At 43.7% G+C, this 18,966-nt stretch overlaps 2 protein-coding genes across 2 annotated transcripts in view; one reads left to right on the forward strand and one right to left on the reverse strand.

Moving 5' to 3' along the window:
• Positions 1–16,846, reverse strand: part of nlgn4xa (neuroligin 4 X-linked a) — a 276,673-nt gene extending 259,827 nt beyond the window's left edge. The window contains exon 1 of the mRNA XM_062054090.1: positions 16,589–16,846. The gene's annotated coding sequence lies outside the window, so the exon portion shown is untranslated. The remainder of the gene's footprint in view (positions 1–16,588) is intronic.
• LOC133654087 (uncharacterized) overlaps positions 1–18,966 on the forward strand; it is a 335,520-nt gene that overhangs the window by 283,235 nt on the left and 33,319 nt on the right. The window lies entirely within an intron of this gene.

Below are 18,966 nucleotides of genomic sequence, written 5' to 3' on the forward strand. Positions count from 1 at the left end.
AGCGCTAGGTGCCATGGGGGACCGAGATTTGATGTGGGGGCCAAATGGCAAGCTAATTCCGATTAGCTCCATTTGGTCAGAGGATGGCGCTGCGTCACCGCAGTCCCGGAATCGCCGCTCCAGACCGAGGACGTCAGGGAAGGTGAGCAGACAGAACGCAGCGCTCCTGCAAGCTCCTCCCCCTCCGGGCGGAAATGGGCCACAGCCTGCCTGGCTTCCCCAGGATGACATCACAGACCAGGATTTTTTTTTCTGAACTCTTTTTCTTTTGATCATCCGCCCCCAGCAAAAGACTCTAAGTCCAAGATAGAGCACTATCAAAACATGTTTTTAGAAATAAGAGCATGTCAATCACAGTCACCCAGTTTTCATGTCCCGCCCCCAGGACTCAAGTCACGCCCATGTCACAAAAAAAAAATTCTCACTCACAAAGTCCCAGGTAGAAAAAGAGAGACTTTTCGGACAGTTTGGAGGGGAGGATTCTGCCCCCCTTCCGACCTCCCTCCACCCACCCCAAAAGACGGTTCCAGACCGCGGGGAGCGCGTCTGGGATCCGCTCCTTGAGGGGGGGGCTAGGGCTGGGAATTGTTCAGGTGGGGTGGGTCAGCTTCGCCATGCCAAGCCACAACCTCCAGCTCGGCCACCACCACCTGAATTTCGTCATGCCAAGCCACAGCCTCCAGCACGACCACCACCACCAGTCTTTCGACCTGCCAAGCCACAGCCTCCAGCTAGGCCACCTCCACCTGCTCCACACCCAGCTCCACGCCAAGCTCCACCACGCCAAGCGCCACCAGTACCTGCTCCACGCCAGGCACCTGTCGCAGCTCCACGCCAAGTTCCGCTACCTGCTCCACGCCAAGTTCCGCTACCTGCTCCACGCCGCCAAGTGCCGCCAGTCGCAGCTTCACGACGCCAAGTGCCGCCAGTCGCAGCTTCACGATGCCAAGTGCCGCCAGGCGCAGCTTCACGACGCCAAGTGCCGCCAGTCGCAGCTTCACGACGCCAAGTGCCGCCAGTCGCAGCTTCACGACGCCAAGTGCCGCCAGTCGCAGCTTCACGACGCCAAGTGCCGCCAGTCGCAGCTCCACGACGCCAAGTGCCGCCAGTCGCAGCTCCACGACGCCAAGTGCCGCCGTGAGTGACTAACAGTTGTAATGAAGAAAGGTTAGCATGTCTACATGCTCTGCTTCTTTTCTTGTTTACAATATTCCCAGCAGCTGAAAATAGGCGCTCAGAAGGGGTCGATGTGGCTGGAACTGAGAGGTAATTAGCCTTCACCTCAAGCCAGGACTGCGAGTGAGCTGAGCTGCAGTTGAAGTTTCTAGAAGGTCAACGGGCTCATAGTGATGTTACTAGTAGTTGACTGGGAGGTGTTTATTATCATTTGGGGAGAGTCCGCTGCCTGATGCTCACCTGCTAAACACCTATCTGCTAGACGCTGAAGCACTGACTACATGCGCTCTGAATATGCACTGCTGATTGGCTGATAATGCTTCGTGTGTACCAATCAGATGGTTGTGTGGGTGGGACAATGCTGCGTGCTGAGACAGAGGCAGAGGAGCGAAGCAGCTTGTTAAGACTTTAGCAGCTAAAGTTAGCTTTAGCTTAGAAACTCGTTCGGTACACCCCCGTACCGAACCGAAAGCCCCGTACCGAAACGGTTCAATACAAAACACGTACCGTTACACCCCTAGCAGATACAAATGACACATTCATGTTTTTGTGTAATGATGACAACGTATGCTAACGCGGACGATTGACTAGTTGATGGTTTTCTTTTCAAATGTTGGTTCATAGCCGTTGTGCTGCTATGATAGGCCATTTACGCTCGACACAGCGTGCATACAACAACATTATTAAGCCGTTTATTGAAATACTCCCACACTTTTGACAACTTTTGGCGAGATTTTTCCCCCTCGCTCGCATCGTCTGCTTTGATCGTCTGCTTTGCGCTTCGCCATGACGGTAGTGTGACGTAAATATGCGACGCGTCGACGCACAAAAACGGCGTCAACGTATTTACGTAACCGATGACGTCGATGACGTCGACGCGTCGTTTCAGCCTTACAGAGAACACAATGAAATACATATCATTTAAAAGAACAGGACTCCCTGTTAGTTGGTACAGTAAAACACAACTTGATAAAAAAAACAGTACTATGTCAAGAGTGTAGGCAGTGCGGTTAAGTTTTCCTTTTGTGTGTGTGTGTGTGTGTGTGTGTGTGTGTGTGTGTGTGTGTGTGTGTGTGTGTGTGTGTGTGTGTGTGTGTGTGTGTGTGTGTGTGTGTGTGTGTGTGGGAGAGAGAATGAGTGGAGAATGCAGAGACTGTGAGGCATGATGCAGCTGACCTGATGATAAACTAAACAAGTTTGAGAAGATTGTTTTTGTATTATTCATAAAACTACTGTATTTTTTAATTGTGTAAATATTGGACCATCAAGTTAAGATACATGTTGTGTTGGTTGATAAAATATGGATTAATGATATGTTTTTTCTTTTTCTTTTTTTAGTTTCCACCCTGAGAGATTTCTACCATTTGTGATTAAAAGCTACCAGCAGGAACTTAGTCTCCAGGATGGACACCTAAGTCGAACAGGTGTGAAGGTAGAGGCCTGACAAAGTGCAATCCTCTTCTGCAAGTTGGAGTTGGACACATGGGTGCTGATTTACTAAGGTTTTGCATGTACTAATTAGGGCTGGGCGATATATGGAATATACTCGATGTATCACGGGTTTGTCTCTGTGCAATATAGAAAATGACTACATTGTGATATTCGAGTATACGTTCTCACGCAGTTGTTTTTAGCTGCGGGCATTACACCACAGGCGTTTCTCACTCTTTCTTGTCTCTCCTTCTCACAGAGACCTAAAACAAGCACACCTTCTTACATACGTCACATACTGTCCTGCGTGCAACGTCATATGCTCTCGCGGAGCAGAGAGTTAGCAGCATGGGTAACGTTAGCTGTGATGCTGGCGGAGCGGTGCGAGTGGTAATACGAGAGAAAGAAGGTGCGTATCTGGTAACAAATGAAGGAAGAATTAATTCCCAAGAAAAACAGCACGGGGTACATCGTCTGGCGGTGGTTTGGCTTCAAGCGGGAAGATGTTGAACAAACAACAGTAATATGTCAAGTATGCGGCAAAAGTGTTGCTACAAAAAGTAGCATTACTGCTCATTTGTAGCATCATTTGAAAAGTCACCCGCTAGAGAATGAAGAGTGCTTGAAACTCCGCATGTCAACATCTCCGGCCGGTGTCACCCAACAAAATGCCCAAGCAACCATTTCCAGATCAACACCTTGTGAAAAAAATAGTCAAAAACCGAAGGAGATAACATACGCAGTAACCTACCACATAGCGAAGGACATGCAATATTTCATTTCCTATTACCGTATTTTTCAGAGTATAAGTCGCTCCAGAGTATAAGTCGCACCGGCCGAAAATGCATAACAAAGAAGGAAAAAAACATATATAAGTCGCACTGGAGTATAAGTCGCATTTTTTGGGGAAATGTATTTGATAAAACCCAACACCAAGAATAGACATTTGAAAGGCAATTTAAAATAAATAAAAAATAGTGAACAACAGGCTGAATAAGTGTATGTTATATGACGCATAAATAACCAACTGAGAATGTGCCTGGTATGTTAACGCAAAACATCATGGTAATAGTCATTCAAATAACTATAACATATAGTACATGCTATACGTTTACCAAACAATCTGTCACTCCTAATCGCTAAATCCGATGAAATCTTATACGTCTAGTCTCTTACGTGAATGAGCTAAATAATATTATTTGATATTTTAGGGTAAAGTGTTAATAATTTCACACATAAGTCGCTCCAGAGTATAAGTCGCACCCCCGGCCAAACTATGTAAAAAACTGCGACTTATAGTCCGAAAATACGGTATGCAGCAAATTTTTATTTGGCAGCTAATTTTTATTTGACAGTTATTGAAATATCTTGCGTGACACCATGCACAAAAGTGCACTTTATTTGTTTTAAAATATAGTAGTGGCGTTCTGTACAAAAAGTGCACTTTAATTTAGTATAATTAAATTACATTTAATAACTGTTTAATAAATACAGTTTTGGTAAATTGACTTAGTTGTGATTTCCCTCTCTGCATGAAAGTTTAAAATTAGCATATATGAATGCAGTATGAACTAGAATGTTTTAATGTAGACACATAGAATCATCATACTGGTGTGATTATATGCATCAAGCGTTAATTCAAGGCTAAGGCAAAATATCGAGATATATATCGTGTATCGTGACATGGCCTAAAAATATTGAGATATTAAAGGCCTACTGAAACCCACTACTACCGACCACGCAGTCTGATAGTTTATATATCAATGATGAAATCTTAACATTGAAACACATGCCAATACGGCCGGGTAAACTTATAAAGTGCAATTTTAAAATTCCAGCCACACTTCCGGTTGAAAATCTCCTTTGGATATGATTTATGCGCGTGACGTCATAAAATGCACGGAAGTGTTTGGGCCCTATTGGACACAATACACAAAGCTCTGTTTTCTTCGACAAAATTCCACAGTATTCTGGACATCTGTGTTGCTGAATCTTTTGCAATTTGTTTAATGAACAATGGAGGCTGCAAAGAAGAACGTTGTAGGTAAGGCTGCAGCTAACGATTATTTTTCTATCGATTAATCTATAGATTATGTTTTTCGATTAATCGGTTAATCTATAGATTTTTTCCGATTAATCTATAGATTTTTTTTCCTTTTACCGATTATTTTTTTATTCAAAATGAAGATGAAAAAATAAATGTAGGCCAGTTTTTTCAAAAGGCATGGCTTTTATTTACAAAAAAAAAGAAGTATGGCCACTCAGTCAACATTGACAACATGACTAAATATTCTGTAACAATGTAAACATTTAAAACTTTTAACCTTTAACAAAATTAAAAGTAGCTTATTTGCTTTTTAATGTGCAAATATAAAAGTCAACATCCAGTGCAAATCTTAATATTCTGCAATAGTATAAGCATTTCAAAAGTAAAAGTATTGCTTATTTTGCTCTAAAATGTGCAAAAATAAAGATAAACATCCAATACAAAAAAGTGTAAAACGAAATATTCTGTAACAACAGTGTAAACATTTCAACAAAAGTGAAAGTATTGCTTATTTGCTAAAATGTGCAAAAATAAAGATAAACATCCAATACGAAAAAGTGCCAATCTAAATATTCTGGAGCACTGTAAACATTAAGTATTGCTTTTAAAATGTGCAAAATAAACATCCAGTCCAACACAGTACACAATAACCAATTCTACTCATTCCAGTGAGTGACTAACAGTTGTAATGAAGAAAGGTTAGCATGTCTACATGCTCTGCTTCTTTTCTTGTTTACAATATTCCCAGCAGCTGAAAATAGGCGCTCAAAAGGGGTCGATGTGGCTGGAACTGAGAGGTAATTAGCCTTCACCTCAAGCCAGGACTGCGAGTGAGCTGAGCTGCAGTTTAAGTTTCTAGAAGGTCAACGGGCTCATAGTGATGTTACTAGTAGTTGACTGGGAGGTGTTTATTATCATTTGGGGAGAGTCCGCTGCCTGATGCTCACCTGCTAAACACCTATCTGCTAGACGCTGAAGCGCTGACTACATGCGCTCTGAATACGCACTGCTGATTGGCTGGTAACGCTCTGAATACGCACTGCTGATTGGCTGATAATGCTTTGTGTGTACCAATCAGATGGTTGTGTGGGTGGGACAATGCTGCGTGCTGAGACAGAGGCAGAATGAGCAAAGCAGCTTGTTAAGACTTTAGCAGCTAAAGTTAGCTTTAGCTTAGAAACTTGTTCGGTACACCCCCGTACCGAACCGAAAGCCCCGTACCGAAACGGTTCAATACAAAACACGTACCGTTACACCCCTAGCAGATACAAATGACACATTCATGTTTTTGTGTAATGATGACAACGTATGCTCACGCGGACAATTGACTAGTTGATGGTTTTCTTTTCAAATGTTCGTTCATAGCCGTTGTGCTGCTATTATAGGCCATTTACGCTCGACACAGTGTGCATACAACAACATTATTAGGCTGTGTATTGAAATACTTTCACACTTTTGACGACTTTTGGCGTGATTTTTCCCCCTCACTCGCACCGCTCGCATCGTCTGCTTTGATCGTCTGCTTTGCGCTTCGCCATGACGGTAGCGTGACGTAAATATGCGACGCGTCGACGCACAAAAACGGCGTCGAAGTATTTACGTAACCGATGACGTCGACTACGTCGACGCGTCGTTTCAGCCTTAGTTGTAGGTGGGATCGATCGGTGTCTTAGCGGCTAAGTACAATACTTACAGCAACACAACAAGGACTACTTACCCTGATAGAAGACGCCTAGCTGATGCTTGCCGCCAAACCCACGGATGAAGTCCTTCGTCGCGCCGTTGATCGCTGGAACGCAGGTGAGCACGGCTGTTGATGGGAAGATGAGGGCTGGCTGGCGTAGGTGGAGCGCTAATGTTTTATCATAGTTCTGTGAGTTCCGGCTGCTAAGTTGCTAAATTAGCCTTAGCGTCGTTAGCAACAGCATTGTTAAGCCTTACCAGGCTGAGAATTTTTAACCGTGTAGTTACATGTACATGGTTTAATAGTATTTTTGCTCTTCTGTCTATCCTTCCAGTCAGGGGTTTATTTATTTTGTTTCTATCTTCATTTGAGAACGATGCTAGCACGTTAGCTCAGTAGCTAAGTGTGTCACCGATGTATTGTCTTGGAGATAAAAGTCACTTTAAATGTCCATTTCGCGTGCTCGACTCTCATTTTCAAGAGGATATATTATCCGAGGTGGTTTAAAATACAAATCCGTGATACACAATAGAAAAAGGAGAGAGTACATATTTCTGTGAGTTCCGGTTGCTAAGTTGCTAAATTAGCCTTAGTGTCGTTAGCAACAGCATTGTTAAGCCTTACCAGAATGAGAATTTTTAACCGTGTAGTTACATGTACATGGTTTAATAGTATTTTTGCTCTTCTGTCTATCCTTCCAGTCAGGGGTTTATTTATTTTGTTTCTATCTTCATTTGAGAACGATGCTAGCACGTTAGCTCAGTAGCTAAGTGTGTCACCGATGTATTGTCTTGGAGATAAAAGTCACTTTAAATGTCCATTTCGCGTGCTCGACTTTCATTTTTAAGAGGATATAGTATCCGAGGTGGTTTAAAATACAAATCTGTGATCTACAATAGAAAAAGGAGAGTGTGGAATCCAATGAGCCAGCTTGTACCTAAGTTACGGTCAGAGCGAAAAAAGATACGTCCATCACTGCCTCTCAAGTCCTTCACTGTAACGTTCCTCATCTACGAATCTTTCATCCTTGCTCAAATTAATGGGGTAATCGTCACTTTCTCGGTCCGAATCTCTCTCGCTCCATTGTAAACAATGGGGAATTGTGAGGAATACTAGCTCCTGTGACGTCACGCTACTTCCGGTACAGGCAAGGCTTTTTTTATCAGCCAGCAAAAGTTGCGAACTTTATCGTCGATTTTCTCTACTAAATCCTTTCAGCAAAAATATGGCAATATTGCGAAATGATCAAGTATGACACATAGAATGGATCTGCTATTCCCGTTTAAATTTTTAAAAAAAATGTCAGTAGGCCTTTAATAAAAGGCTATATCGCCCAGCCCTAGTACTAATACATGTGAAAATTTGATAGCACAAGCAAAGCTGATCTATTAAGCCTGTGCAAAGTGGATTGCGTCTCTTCAGTGAGCAGAATAATCAATTTTGCGTCTCTGTCTTCATTAGTATGCAAAATATACGATCATCAAAATGCTCACAATACTGGGAGGAAAAAATGCAAATATAATTACTTATCACACGCAATGTGATTTATCAACACTCCTCACTGTTTTGCAAGCTTTAATTTGTGTTTTGTTTAGTAATTGTGCAAACTAACAGTTCCACACACGGCTGCAGGATAAGTGTTTGTGCCGCATAGACGATGGACAATCCGCCGTCATATGTGTCAGAAATTTAAAAAATGTAGACACATTGTCTATTCAGCAACATAATTTTATTTAAAAAATGTAGCTGCTACGGGACTTAAGAGGCTGATTAAAACAAAATCAAATTGATGCGTTTTGGTGTACTTTAGCGATTTTAAATTACTTTTGTTTTTTTCACATAAAATATATAACATTAAAATATTTCTTATATGAAAAAAACCTATTGAAGTATGCATTTTTGTGTATTAACCGGACTAAGTGCAGCCTCTCTCCCATGCACCTTCAGCAGTAAAAAAGAAAAGAAAAAAGAAATGGTGTCTGTCATGTCTGTGTTAATCATGTTTTTGTTTTGCTTGGGTTTTGGGCTTTTTTTTTAGTTCCTGGTTGCACTTCCTTGTTTGGTTTGGTTTCCATGGTCACCCATTAGTTTTCACCTGTCTTGTCACGCACCTGTTTCACATCCTCATGTCACGCACCTGTCTCACGTTTTCACTAATCATGTCACTAGTATTTAAGGCCATTGTTGCCAGGCAGTCGGCCTGGCGACATCACTCTGTTCACCCTCATGATCCATGCTGCTCTTCCTTTTGCCCCTCTTGTCATGTCAAGTAAGTTTTGTTATTGTTCATAGTTTTTTGCCTTTGTGCTAGTGTTTTGTTTTTATAGTCTAGTTTTGTACTTCCGCCATTGTGCGCGCCTTTTGTTTTCATAGTCAAGTTTTTTTTCCCTCCGCTGTGAGCGCTTTTGTTTATCCCCTTTTGAGCCTTTTTTGAGTTAATATATTAAACATGTCCTCACCTGCACGCCACGTTTGGTCCAATTCCTTTGCACCACGGGAGAACAAACCACGCCACAGACCAAGTCTTGACAGATGTCGCCAGCAGAAGAGTTCTTCCGCAAAATTGGACGAGGGAGCGTGGGAAGTCCTGCACGCTATGGAAGGGGAAACACTGCGCTTTTCCCCCAGGGAGCGCAGGGGGATGATGTGGGGGCCCGGAGGCAAGCTGGTGCCGATCGGCGCGTCACTCCCGCCCCGGAAACGTCGCCAAGGAAAGACTTCCGCGAGTGGACAGGATGCACCACTCCTGCGGGCTCCTCCCCCTCCGGGCGGAAATGGAAGTCAGCCAGCCTGGCAGCTCAAGGAGCACTCCACAGACCTGGAGATTTTTTTTCCAAATTCTTTACCGGTTCAATCCAAGCCACCCAAATTCCATGCCCCGCCCCCCAGGACTCAAGCCACGCCCAAGTCACAATTTTTTTTTTCACCCACAAAAGCCCAGTTGGGGGGGAAAGAAAGACTTTTTGGACAGTTTGGAGGGGAAGATTCTGCCCCCCTCCTGACCACCCTCCACCCACCCAAAGAAACGATTCCAGACCGCAGGGCGCGCGTCTGGTATCCGCTCCTTGAGGGGGGGGCTAGGGCTGGGAATTGTTCAGGTGGGGTGGCTCAGCATCGTCACGCCAAGCCACAGCCTCCAGCACGACCACCACCACCAGTCTTTCATCACGCCAAGCCACAGACACCAGCCCGGCCACCACCACCTGTCTTTCGACCTGCCAAGCCACAGCCACCAGCACGGCCGCCACCACCAGTCTTTCGACCTGCCAAGCCACAGCCTCCAGCTAGGCCACCTCCACCAGCTCCACGCCAAGCTCCACGACGCCAAGCTCCACGACGCCAAGCGCCACCAGTCGCAGCGCCACAACGCCAAGTGACGCCAGTCACAGCTCCACGACGCCCAGTGCCGCCAGTCGCAGCTCCACGACGCCCAGTGCCGCCAGTCGCAGCTCCACGACGCCAAGTGCTGCCAATCGCAGCTCCACGACGCCAAGTGCCGCCAGTCGCAGCTCCACGACGCCCAGTGCCGCCAGTCGCAGCTCCATGCCAAAACCAAGACACACCATGCTAAGACCAAGACACACCATGCCAAGACCAAGTCCAAGACCCCCCATGCCAAGACACACCATGCCAAGACCGAGTCCAAGACCCTCCATGCCAAGACACACCATGCCAAGACCAAGTCCAAGACCCCCCATGCCAAGACACACCATGCCAAGACCAAGTCCAAGACCCCCCATGCCAAGACACACCATGCCAAGACCAAGTCCAAGACCCCCCATGCCAAGTCCAAGACCCCCCATGCCAAGACCCCCCATGCCAAGACCCATGCCAAGACCCATGCCAAGACCAACCATGCCAAGACCAAGTCCAAGACCAACCATGCCAAGACCAAGTCCAAGACCAACTATGCCAAGTCCAAGACCAAGTCCAAGACCAACCATACCAAGTCCAAGACCCCCCATGCCAAGACCATGCCAAGACCAACCATGCCAAGACCCATGCCAAGACCAACCATGCCAAGACCAAGTCCAAGACCAACCATGCCAAGACCAAGTCCAAGACCAACCATGCCAAGTCCAAGACCAAGTCCAAGACCAACCATACCAAGTCCAAGACCAACCATGCCAAGACCAAGTCCAAGACCAACCATGCCAAGACCAACCATGGCCACGACAAGCTTCGCCACGCCAAGCTTCGCCGCCTGCTTCATCTGCTGCTTCTACGCCTGCCATGACGACGACGCCGCACCTGTCTTCTCGTCGGCCACGGATATGGCCGCTGCCTGGTCCTCCGCCACGCCAAGTGCGCCCACGTCATCGTCTGCCACGGATGTGGCCCTTCCCGGGTCACCCACCTCGCCTGTGGCGGCGGCGTTCCACTCGCCGCCGCCACATGACTATGCCTCGGTGGATTCGGGGCCACTTGGCCTGGCGACCCACCGCCATGTCCCCCTCCCGCCCCCCCCCCCCCCCCCATGACTCTTGTTCATTTTTTTGTGTTGGGACATCTGGGATCTGTCCGTAAGGGGGGGGGCTCTGTCATGTCTGTGTTAATCATGTTTTTGTTTTGCTTGGGTTTTGGGCTTTTTTTTTAGTTCCTGGTTGCACTTCCTTGTTTGGTTTGGTTTCCATGGTCACCCATTAGTTTTCACCTGTCTTGTCACGCACCTGTTTCACATCCTCATGTCACGCACCTGTCTCACGTTTTCACTAATCATGTCACTAGTATTTAAGGCCATTGTTGCCAGGCAGTCGGCCTGGCGACATCACTCTGTTCACCCTCATGATCCATGCTGCTCTTCCTTTTGCCCCTCTTGTCATGTCAAGTAAGTTTTGTTATTGTTCATAGTTTTTTGCCTTTGTGCTAGTGTTTTGTTTTCATAGTCTAGTTTTGTACTTCCGCCATTGTGCACGCCTTTTGTTTTCATAGTCAAGTTTTTTTCCCTCCGCTGTGAGCGCTTTTGTTTATCCCCTTTTGAGCCTTTTTTGAGTTAATATATTAAACATGTCCTCACCTGCACGCCACGTTTGGTCCAATTCCTTTGCACCACGGGAGAACAAACCACGCCACAGACCAAGTCTTGACAGTGTCCATGTAGATACAATGCACGACTGCTTCTAAAATGCCCATAAAAAGTGGTAGATGTGTCCTGCATGTTTGAAAACATAGCAAATGCCACCGGTACGAGCATGGAAACTTGAATGTGCAGTAAATGAGAGTATCTCCATGGAAGCACCATTTAAATATGTTTTAGTGTTTGGTGGGTTGGCTCTCTTGGTTGCTTTGTTGGGTCTGCTCCTGTCTCTGGCCATGCTCCCCCCACCCCAGCAGACGATGGCATGGAACGCCGCAGAGGCCACCACAGTGTATGTTTTTTTTTGTTTTTTTTAGGCTGTATGTAGAAATGGCTGGTTGCATCAACTCTGCTCTTTTAATGCATTTAATGTCCTTTTTGTTCTTTAATGTTTCCCTCTTACACACATGCTTATGTGTGCTATGGCTATGAGTTTTTTCTTTTTCTTGGCCTCAGTCCGGACCCCCTCTCCAGCTTAGACTGAATTTTTTTTTTTTCTTCACCACCCCACGTTTCTCACCTTTTTTGTAAGGGGCACCAGAAGTTGGCAGACTCGTCAGCAATCCCGTTCTCCATCCATCCATCCCTTTTCTACCGCTTGTCCCGTTGAGGGTCGCGGGGGGTGCTGGAGCCTATCCGTTCTGTCTCCCTGTAATGTTTGTCTGCTCTAGAATGGGATTGTGCTGAAAATCTTAATTTCCCTTTGGGATTAATAAAGTATTTCTGATTGTGATACTGATTCTGCTTAAATAATTGAAAAATTATCAACATAGTTTACATAACCACATTCCCCATTCATCCAAATGAATCACTTTGTCTGTTTCATTCACTATGTTATTTAGTCACTACAGTAATTAAAACTTGTGTTCACATTCGACTCCCTCTCCACTTCTAAATGCTCTATATGCAAAAATCATACAAAAATAATAAAGAGTACAAACAATGTTTATTCTATTAGCTAACTTCCTTTATCTGAACAGCCATATGTGATTTATAGCATGAAATAACAAATATATTGCAGCCATGTTGTTTATGTTTCAAAATGATTCAACTATTCAATGTCAAAATAGAAACAGTAGATATAGTTAACGAAATGTCAGCTCCTGTCTTGTTCTAAAACACCAATTAAAATGAAATGTAGTGTTTGGACAGGCTAACTGTAGCAAAAGTCATGACATGTCTGCCACAATCATGTGTGTTCTTAAATGTGTATTCCACGTCTTCCATGTCGAGAGCAGTTTTGATTAGGGCTTACATGGTAAACAACTAAAATTAATGTTTTATCCAGACACATACATTTGTCCAAATGTGGCCAAGTAGACGCATTGTGGGTTTAAAACCCTGGATGTCGTCTACATCGCTAAAAGAAACATCTAAGGAAGAGAATCCCTCTGCCATCTTCTACTAGTTTTTTTTATATATATATAAATCGCCCGCTTGAATATTCCCTCTGCTCTTCTCCGACTCTCTTGTCGTCATTTGGGATGTGCGTGTCTGTTGTGATTTCCCTTCCTGATTCGATGGGTCGCCATATCTTTCTGTAATGTTTTGCCCTAATCTTAACCAATCGAGACTCATCATAGTAAACCAACCAACCAAACATGGATTTTTCTTGTATATTGTGTCCCCTGTCCGTGGATTTGCCTGCTATTTAGCTTTGATTTTTAAGTTATACATTTTTAAAGGAAAACTGTAGTTTTTACCACTGGATTATCAGAAAACGTACTAATTACGGGAAAACCGTAGATGTTGGCAGGTATGGCAAAGAGACGGATCAAGATTTTAACACACATTGTAGGTCGAAAAAAAAACAAAAAAAAACGGAAATGTTCTTAAAGTATTTTTACAGGGATAAAGAAGACATATTTCTGACTATAGACGAAAACAATCACATGCCTGCTCCATGGCGATGCCCCGAATACTACACACTAGGGTTGTACGGTATACAACTAGTATAGTACCGCGATTCTAATTAATCATATTCGCTACTATATCGCCTCTTTTTGTTTAACGGGCGTGACGGCGCTGATTGTACGAGCAGAGGAGCATGTTCGGCAGCGCACAATCACAGATTACTTACAAACAGACAATGTGTGTAGACAGAAAAGAGAGAACGGACGCATTTTGGCTTAAAGATAAAGGTGAAGTTGTAACACTGAAACGCCCTCAGGAAGAGGTGCTTTAAGACATGACTAGCTAGCTAGCGGCTAACGTCCAGCCGCAGTCGGCAGTGTTTTAGCTACTTCTAAATCACTAATCCTCGCATCCATGGCGACAATTAAAGTACGTTACTTACAAGTATCATCCCTGCAGGACGAGGAATAGCTAAACATGTTTCACTACACACCGTAGCTCACCGGCATCAAAATGTAAACAAAGACCATTGGTGGATCTACACCTAACATCCACTGTAATGATATCAAGTACAGGAGCGAATCTAGTCGATACTACTATGATTACATCGATATTTTAGCATCACAAAATGTTTTTTCGTTTGTTTTAAATGTGTATTATGTTTATAAACTCAGGAAATATGTCCCTGGACACATGGGGACATAAATTATGACCATTGTATGATTATGTGGCTACTTGGTATCTGATCGATACCAAAATTGTGATATCATCCAAAACTAATGTAAAGTATCAAACAACAGAAGAATAAGTGATTATTACATTTTAACAGAAGTGTAGATAGAACATGTTAAAAGAGAAAGTACAAATATTAACAGTAAATGAACAAGTAGATTAATAATTCATTTGCTACCACTTATCCTTAATAATGTTGACAAAATAATAGAATGAGAAATGACACCATAGGTTACTGCATACGTCAGCAGACAAATTAGGAGCCTTTGTTTGCTTACTTACTAAAAAAAGAAAAGTTGTCTCGTATGTTCACTATTTTATTTGAGGACACATTTGCAATAAGAAACACATGTTTCTTAACATAAATTTTTTTGTTAAAATAAAGACAATAATGTCATTTGTTGTGGTCCCCGTTATTTAGAAAAGTATCAAAAAGTATTGAAGAGTATAGAAATACATTGATATCGGGACAACCCTAGTACACGCAAAATCCTCATTTAAAAAAAGCCGTCTGCGCCACTTTACAATTGCCCACGCAGTCTTAGTAAATCACACGCAACACATGCTATTTTATTGGTTGCACACACTGTTTAGAGCGTGGTATTTGGATCGTATTAAATCAGACCCATACTATAGCTAACAACCAATTTCAATGAAGAAGGCAATGTTACTGCAGTATTAGCACAGACAAAACGTGCTGGAGCATGACGGAGCGGCGTGTACACATGATGCCCCCCATCCATTTTTGACTGCCCCCTGCCTAGAACCCGGCCCTGTACAGCAGACCTGGGCATTCTGCGGCCCGCGGGCCACATCCGGCCCTTTGTGCGTCCCTGTCCGGCCCGCGTGAGGCCAATCATAAATTACAAAATAAATTTTAAAAAGTATCTATGTCGAGTGTGCAATACAACGGTGCTGCTTTTGTTTTGAAAAGCGTTATTTGTATTACTTCCGTGTGGACGTATGCTCGTGCGTGATTGTGAGTGAATGTGAACAGCTGCAATCACAAATTACAAAATAAAGTTGAAAAAACATCTATGTCGTGCGCACAATACAACTGTGCTGCTTTTATTTTGAAAAGTGTTATTTATGTCCGTGTGTAACCAGTGAGTGAAGGTGCACAGCGACAAGTGATGCACGGTTTACACCCGAGACGCTAAAAAGAGAAAAGTTGATGACGGATGGCGTGTTTTCAACAAGACATGGACTGCCAAGCAACGTTCCCTCTAAGGTGCGCGCCAGCGCAATTGCGCACTGCTCAAGCGTCCTCTGCACACAGCAAAAAAATGCCGCGCACCAAATCAAATCCCATCTGAATTCTAAACAAAATAAACACATTTATTATGTGTAATTTTGCAATGCAACTTTGAGTGACAGTGACAACAAGCGGCCCTAACAGTGTTCGTCTATAGAGATGCTTCGAGGACACGAATTCTATCGATCACTTTATTGAGCAAAACTGTTTACATTCGGCCTTAACCACACCAAAAACATCAGTAAAACACTTCTATCTCAAAAAACTAGTCATTTTTTGCCGTACAAACCAGGCCAAAACCAACTTGTCATATGTCACCAACACGCACACCACTAAACCACTGGTGTGTTTATGGCCACACAAAAAGTCGGACAACTCAAACACCACACAAATTTACACTATGACTCCTCAGTCATACGTGTGCTTATTTTACTGTCATTTATTATTCATGTTAATTTATTTATATTAATCATGGAATGCTGTTGCTAAAGAAAGTTACAGGAATGCACACTTCATCCTATGCTTACATTTCATTGTGCAACATGAGGATGTTTAAGGGGAACTAAATGTGATCTCTGAAAGGGGTACAAATGATTTCCAAAGCAGTGCTTTTGGTATAAAGTTAAGTTAGGTTAAATGAAAGTATTATTATTATTATTATTATTCATCTTACGGTATATATCAAAAATAATATTGAGCAAAATTGTATTGAAATGTTGTTGATGTGGCCCTCGCAGTGCTCGGGTTGCTCATGGGCCCCCGGTAAAAATGAATTGCCCACCCCTGCTGTACTTGCATGCTTATTAAATGCCCCTACCCAAACCTCCTTCACCCCTCTTCGCTCACACCACCATCTTGTGGTTGCTTGGCAAAGATGGTGAGTCCAGAGGATGCCAGCGTCTGATGCATTTTGATCACACACTTTTTTCTTTTTTTTTTGGAGGGGGGGGGGTGCAGTGTTTCTGTCTCCTGCCTCCCTTGCGAAAAAGTGAGCGCGCTGTTGCGTTGGCCCAGTTTAAACAGCCAGCCGCCCACGTGCACGCGCATGTACCTGTGAGGCCACACGAGCACGAATAATGCATGCGTGCGCCCACGTGATCAGTCTCCTCCGCGCTACCGTCATTACCAAAAAAAAAATGTTGAGCCTTTCCTCAGTGGGGATCGGAACAGTAAAAGGAGTCCCCACTCAACATGGTCGTCAACGTAAAAAAAAAATATGTTTAACAGTCTAACAAATGATTGCATGTCGTCATAAGTGACGGGAAAACGCACAGAAAATTGAGCCCACCCCCAAAAAAAAAAAAAAAAGGCGCCATACTACAATATTCTTACCTCTGTCGTCTTAAGTCCCGTCGGCAGGTCCAGACACGCGTGCATTTATATCCACGTCCGATGGGTCGCTGCTGGTCATATCCGAAAGGAGAAAAAGCGCGGGTGCGATGTTGCGTTCACGGTCCGACTCTGCCTCCCGTGTGCGCGTGTGTGCGCGCGAGGCGAGACAGACGAGAGATGCGGTATTATCGCCACAGATGACACGATGTCTCAATGAGTCACTGCGGACGCGCTGGAAAGATCCCAGTGTAGTGGCAGGCGGTGTACTGCCGGGACAAGATTAGTGATCAGGACAGCGGGACTCTCTCTCTCTCTCTTTTTCCAGAGTGCGATTGGAGGATGCAGACTAAAGTTTATTGAGACAGCAGCCAATGCCAGTGCTGCATTCTCTCAATCAGCCTTCACCATGCAGCCACTGTGCTGGTGTACAGCTTTTAAAAGACCATTGTAGGGTGTATGGTCAGGGGTCGGCAACCTGAAATGTTGAAAGAGCCATATTTGACCAAAAATACAAAAAAACAAATTTGTTTGGAGCCACAAAAAACTAAACGCCTTTTATAAGTGTTTTTAATTAAGTCAACACATGGTGTAAGTGTCTATTAGAGTCGTTCCAATACCAATATTTTGGTACCGGTACTAAAATGATTTCAATACTTTTCGGTACTTTTCGATACTTTTCTAAATAAAGGGGACCACAAAAATTTTTAGGGACTACTGAAATGAATTTGTCTTATTTAAACGGCGATAGCAGGTCCATTGTATGTGTCATACTTGATCATTTCGCGATATTGCCATATTTTTGCTGAAAGGATTTAGTAGAGAACATCGACGATAAAGTTTGCAACTTGTGGTCGCTAAAAAAAAAGCCTTGCCTGTACCGGAAGTAGCGTGACGTCACAGGTTGTGGAGCGCCTCACATCTGCACATTGTTTACAATCATGGCCACCAGCAGCGAGAGCGATTCGGACCGAGAAAGCGACGATTACCCCATTAATTTGAGCGAGGATGAAAGATTCGTGGATGAGGAAAGTGAGAGTGAAGGAATAGAGGGCAGTGGAAGTGATTCAGATAGGGAAGATGGTGTGAGAGGCGGGTGGGACCTGATATTCAGCTGGGAATGACTAAAACAGTAAATAAACACAAGACATATATATACTCTATTAGCCACAACACAACCAGGCTTATATTTAATATGCCACAAATTAATCCGCATAACAAACACCTCCCCCCTCCCGTCCATATAACCCGCCAATACAACTCAAACACCCGCACAACACACTCAATCCCACAGCCCAAAGTACCGTTCACCTCCCCAAAGTTCATACAGCACATATATGTCCCCAAAGTTACGTACGTGACATGCACATAGCGGCACGCACGTACGGGCAAGCGATCAAATGTTTGGAAGCCAAAGCTGCTATCCAACTCAAAGTCCTCCTGGTTGTGTTGCTGCAGCTAGCCGCTAATACACCGATCCCACCTACAGCTTTCTTCTTTGCTGTCTTCATTGTCCATTAAACAAATTGCAAAAGATTCACCAACACAGATGTCCAGAATACTGTGGAATTTTGCGATGAAAACAGACGACTTAATAGCTGGCCACAATGGTGTCCCAATATGTCCGCTACAATCCGTGACGTCACGCGCAAACGTCATCATACCGAGACGTTTTCAGCAGAATATTTCGCGGGAAATTTAAAATTGCACTTTACTAATCTAACCCGGCCGTATTGGCATGTGTTACAATGTTAAGATTTCATCATTGATATATAAACTATCAGACTGCGTGGTCGGTAGTAGGGGGTTTCAGTAGGCCTTTAAAAGACCATTGTAGGGTGTAAGGTCAGGGGTCGGCATCCCGAAATGTTGAAAGCGCCATATTGGACCAAAAATACAAAAAACAAATTTGTTTGGTACCGGTACCAAAATTATTTCAATACTTTTCGGTACTTATCGATACTTTACTAAATAAAAGGGACCACAAAAAATTGCATTATCAGCTTTATTTTAACAAAAAAATCTTAAGGTACATTAAACATATGTTTCTTATTGCAATTTTGTCCTTAAATAAAATAGTGAACATACAAGACAACTTGTCTTTTAGTAGTGTCATGATCTGTGGTCTGGATCATGTTTTTGTTATTTTCTGTTAGTTTTAAGACTACATTATTTCCTGTTTTTGTACATCCTTGTTTGTTTTAGTTTCCATGGCAACTGATTAGTTTCACCTGCCTCATGTGTTCGGGACACGCACTTGCTCTAATCAAGAGACTATTATTTAAGCCTGTCTTTGCCTGGCGTCATTGCTCGTTTTCATGTCCGATTCCAAGTTTTTTGCTAGTTATTTGTTTCATGCCACAGTAAGTTTTGTTTGTTCT

This window comes from Entelurus aequoreus, linkage group LG07, assembly GCF_033978785.1.
Source record: "Entelurus aequoreus isolate RoL-2023_Sb linkage group LG07, RoL_Eaeq_v1.1, whole genome shotgun sequence".
NCBI classification, from domain to species: domain Eukaryota; kingdom Metazoa; phylum Chordata; class Actinopteri; order Syngnathiformes; family Syngnathidae; genus Entelurus; species Entelurus aequoreus.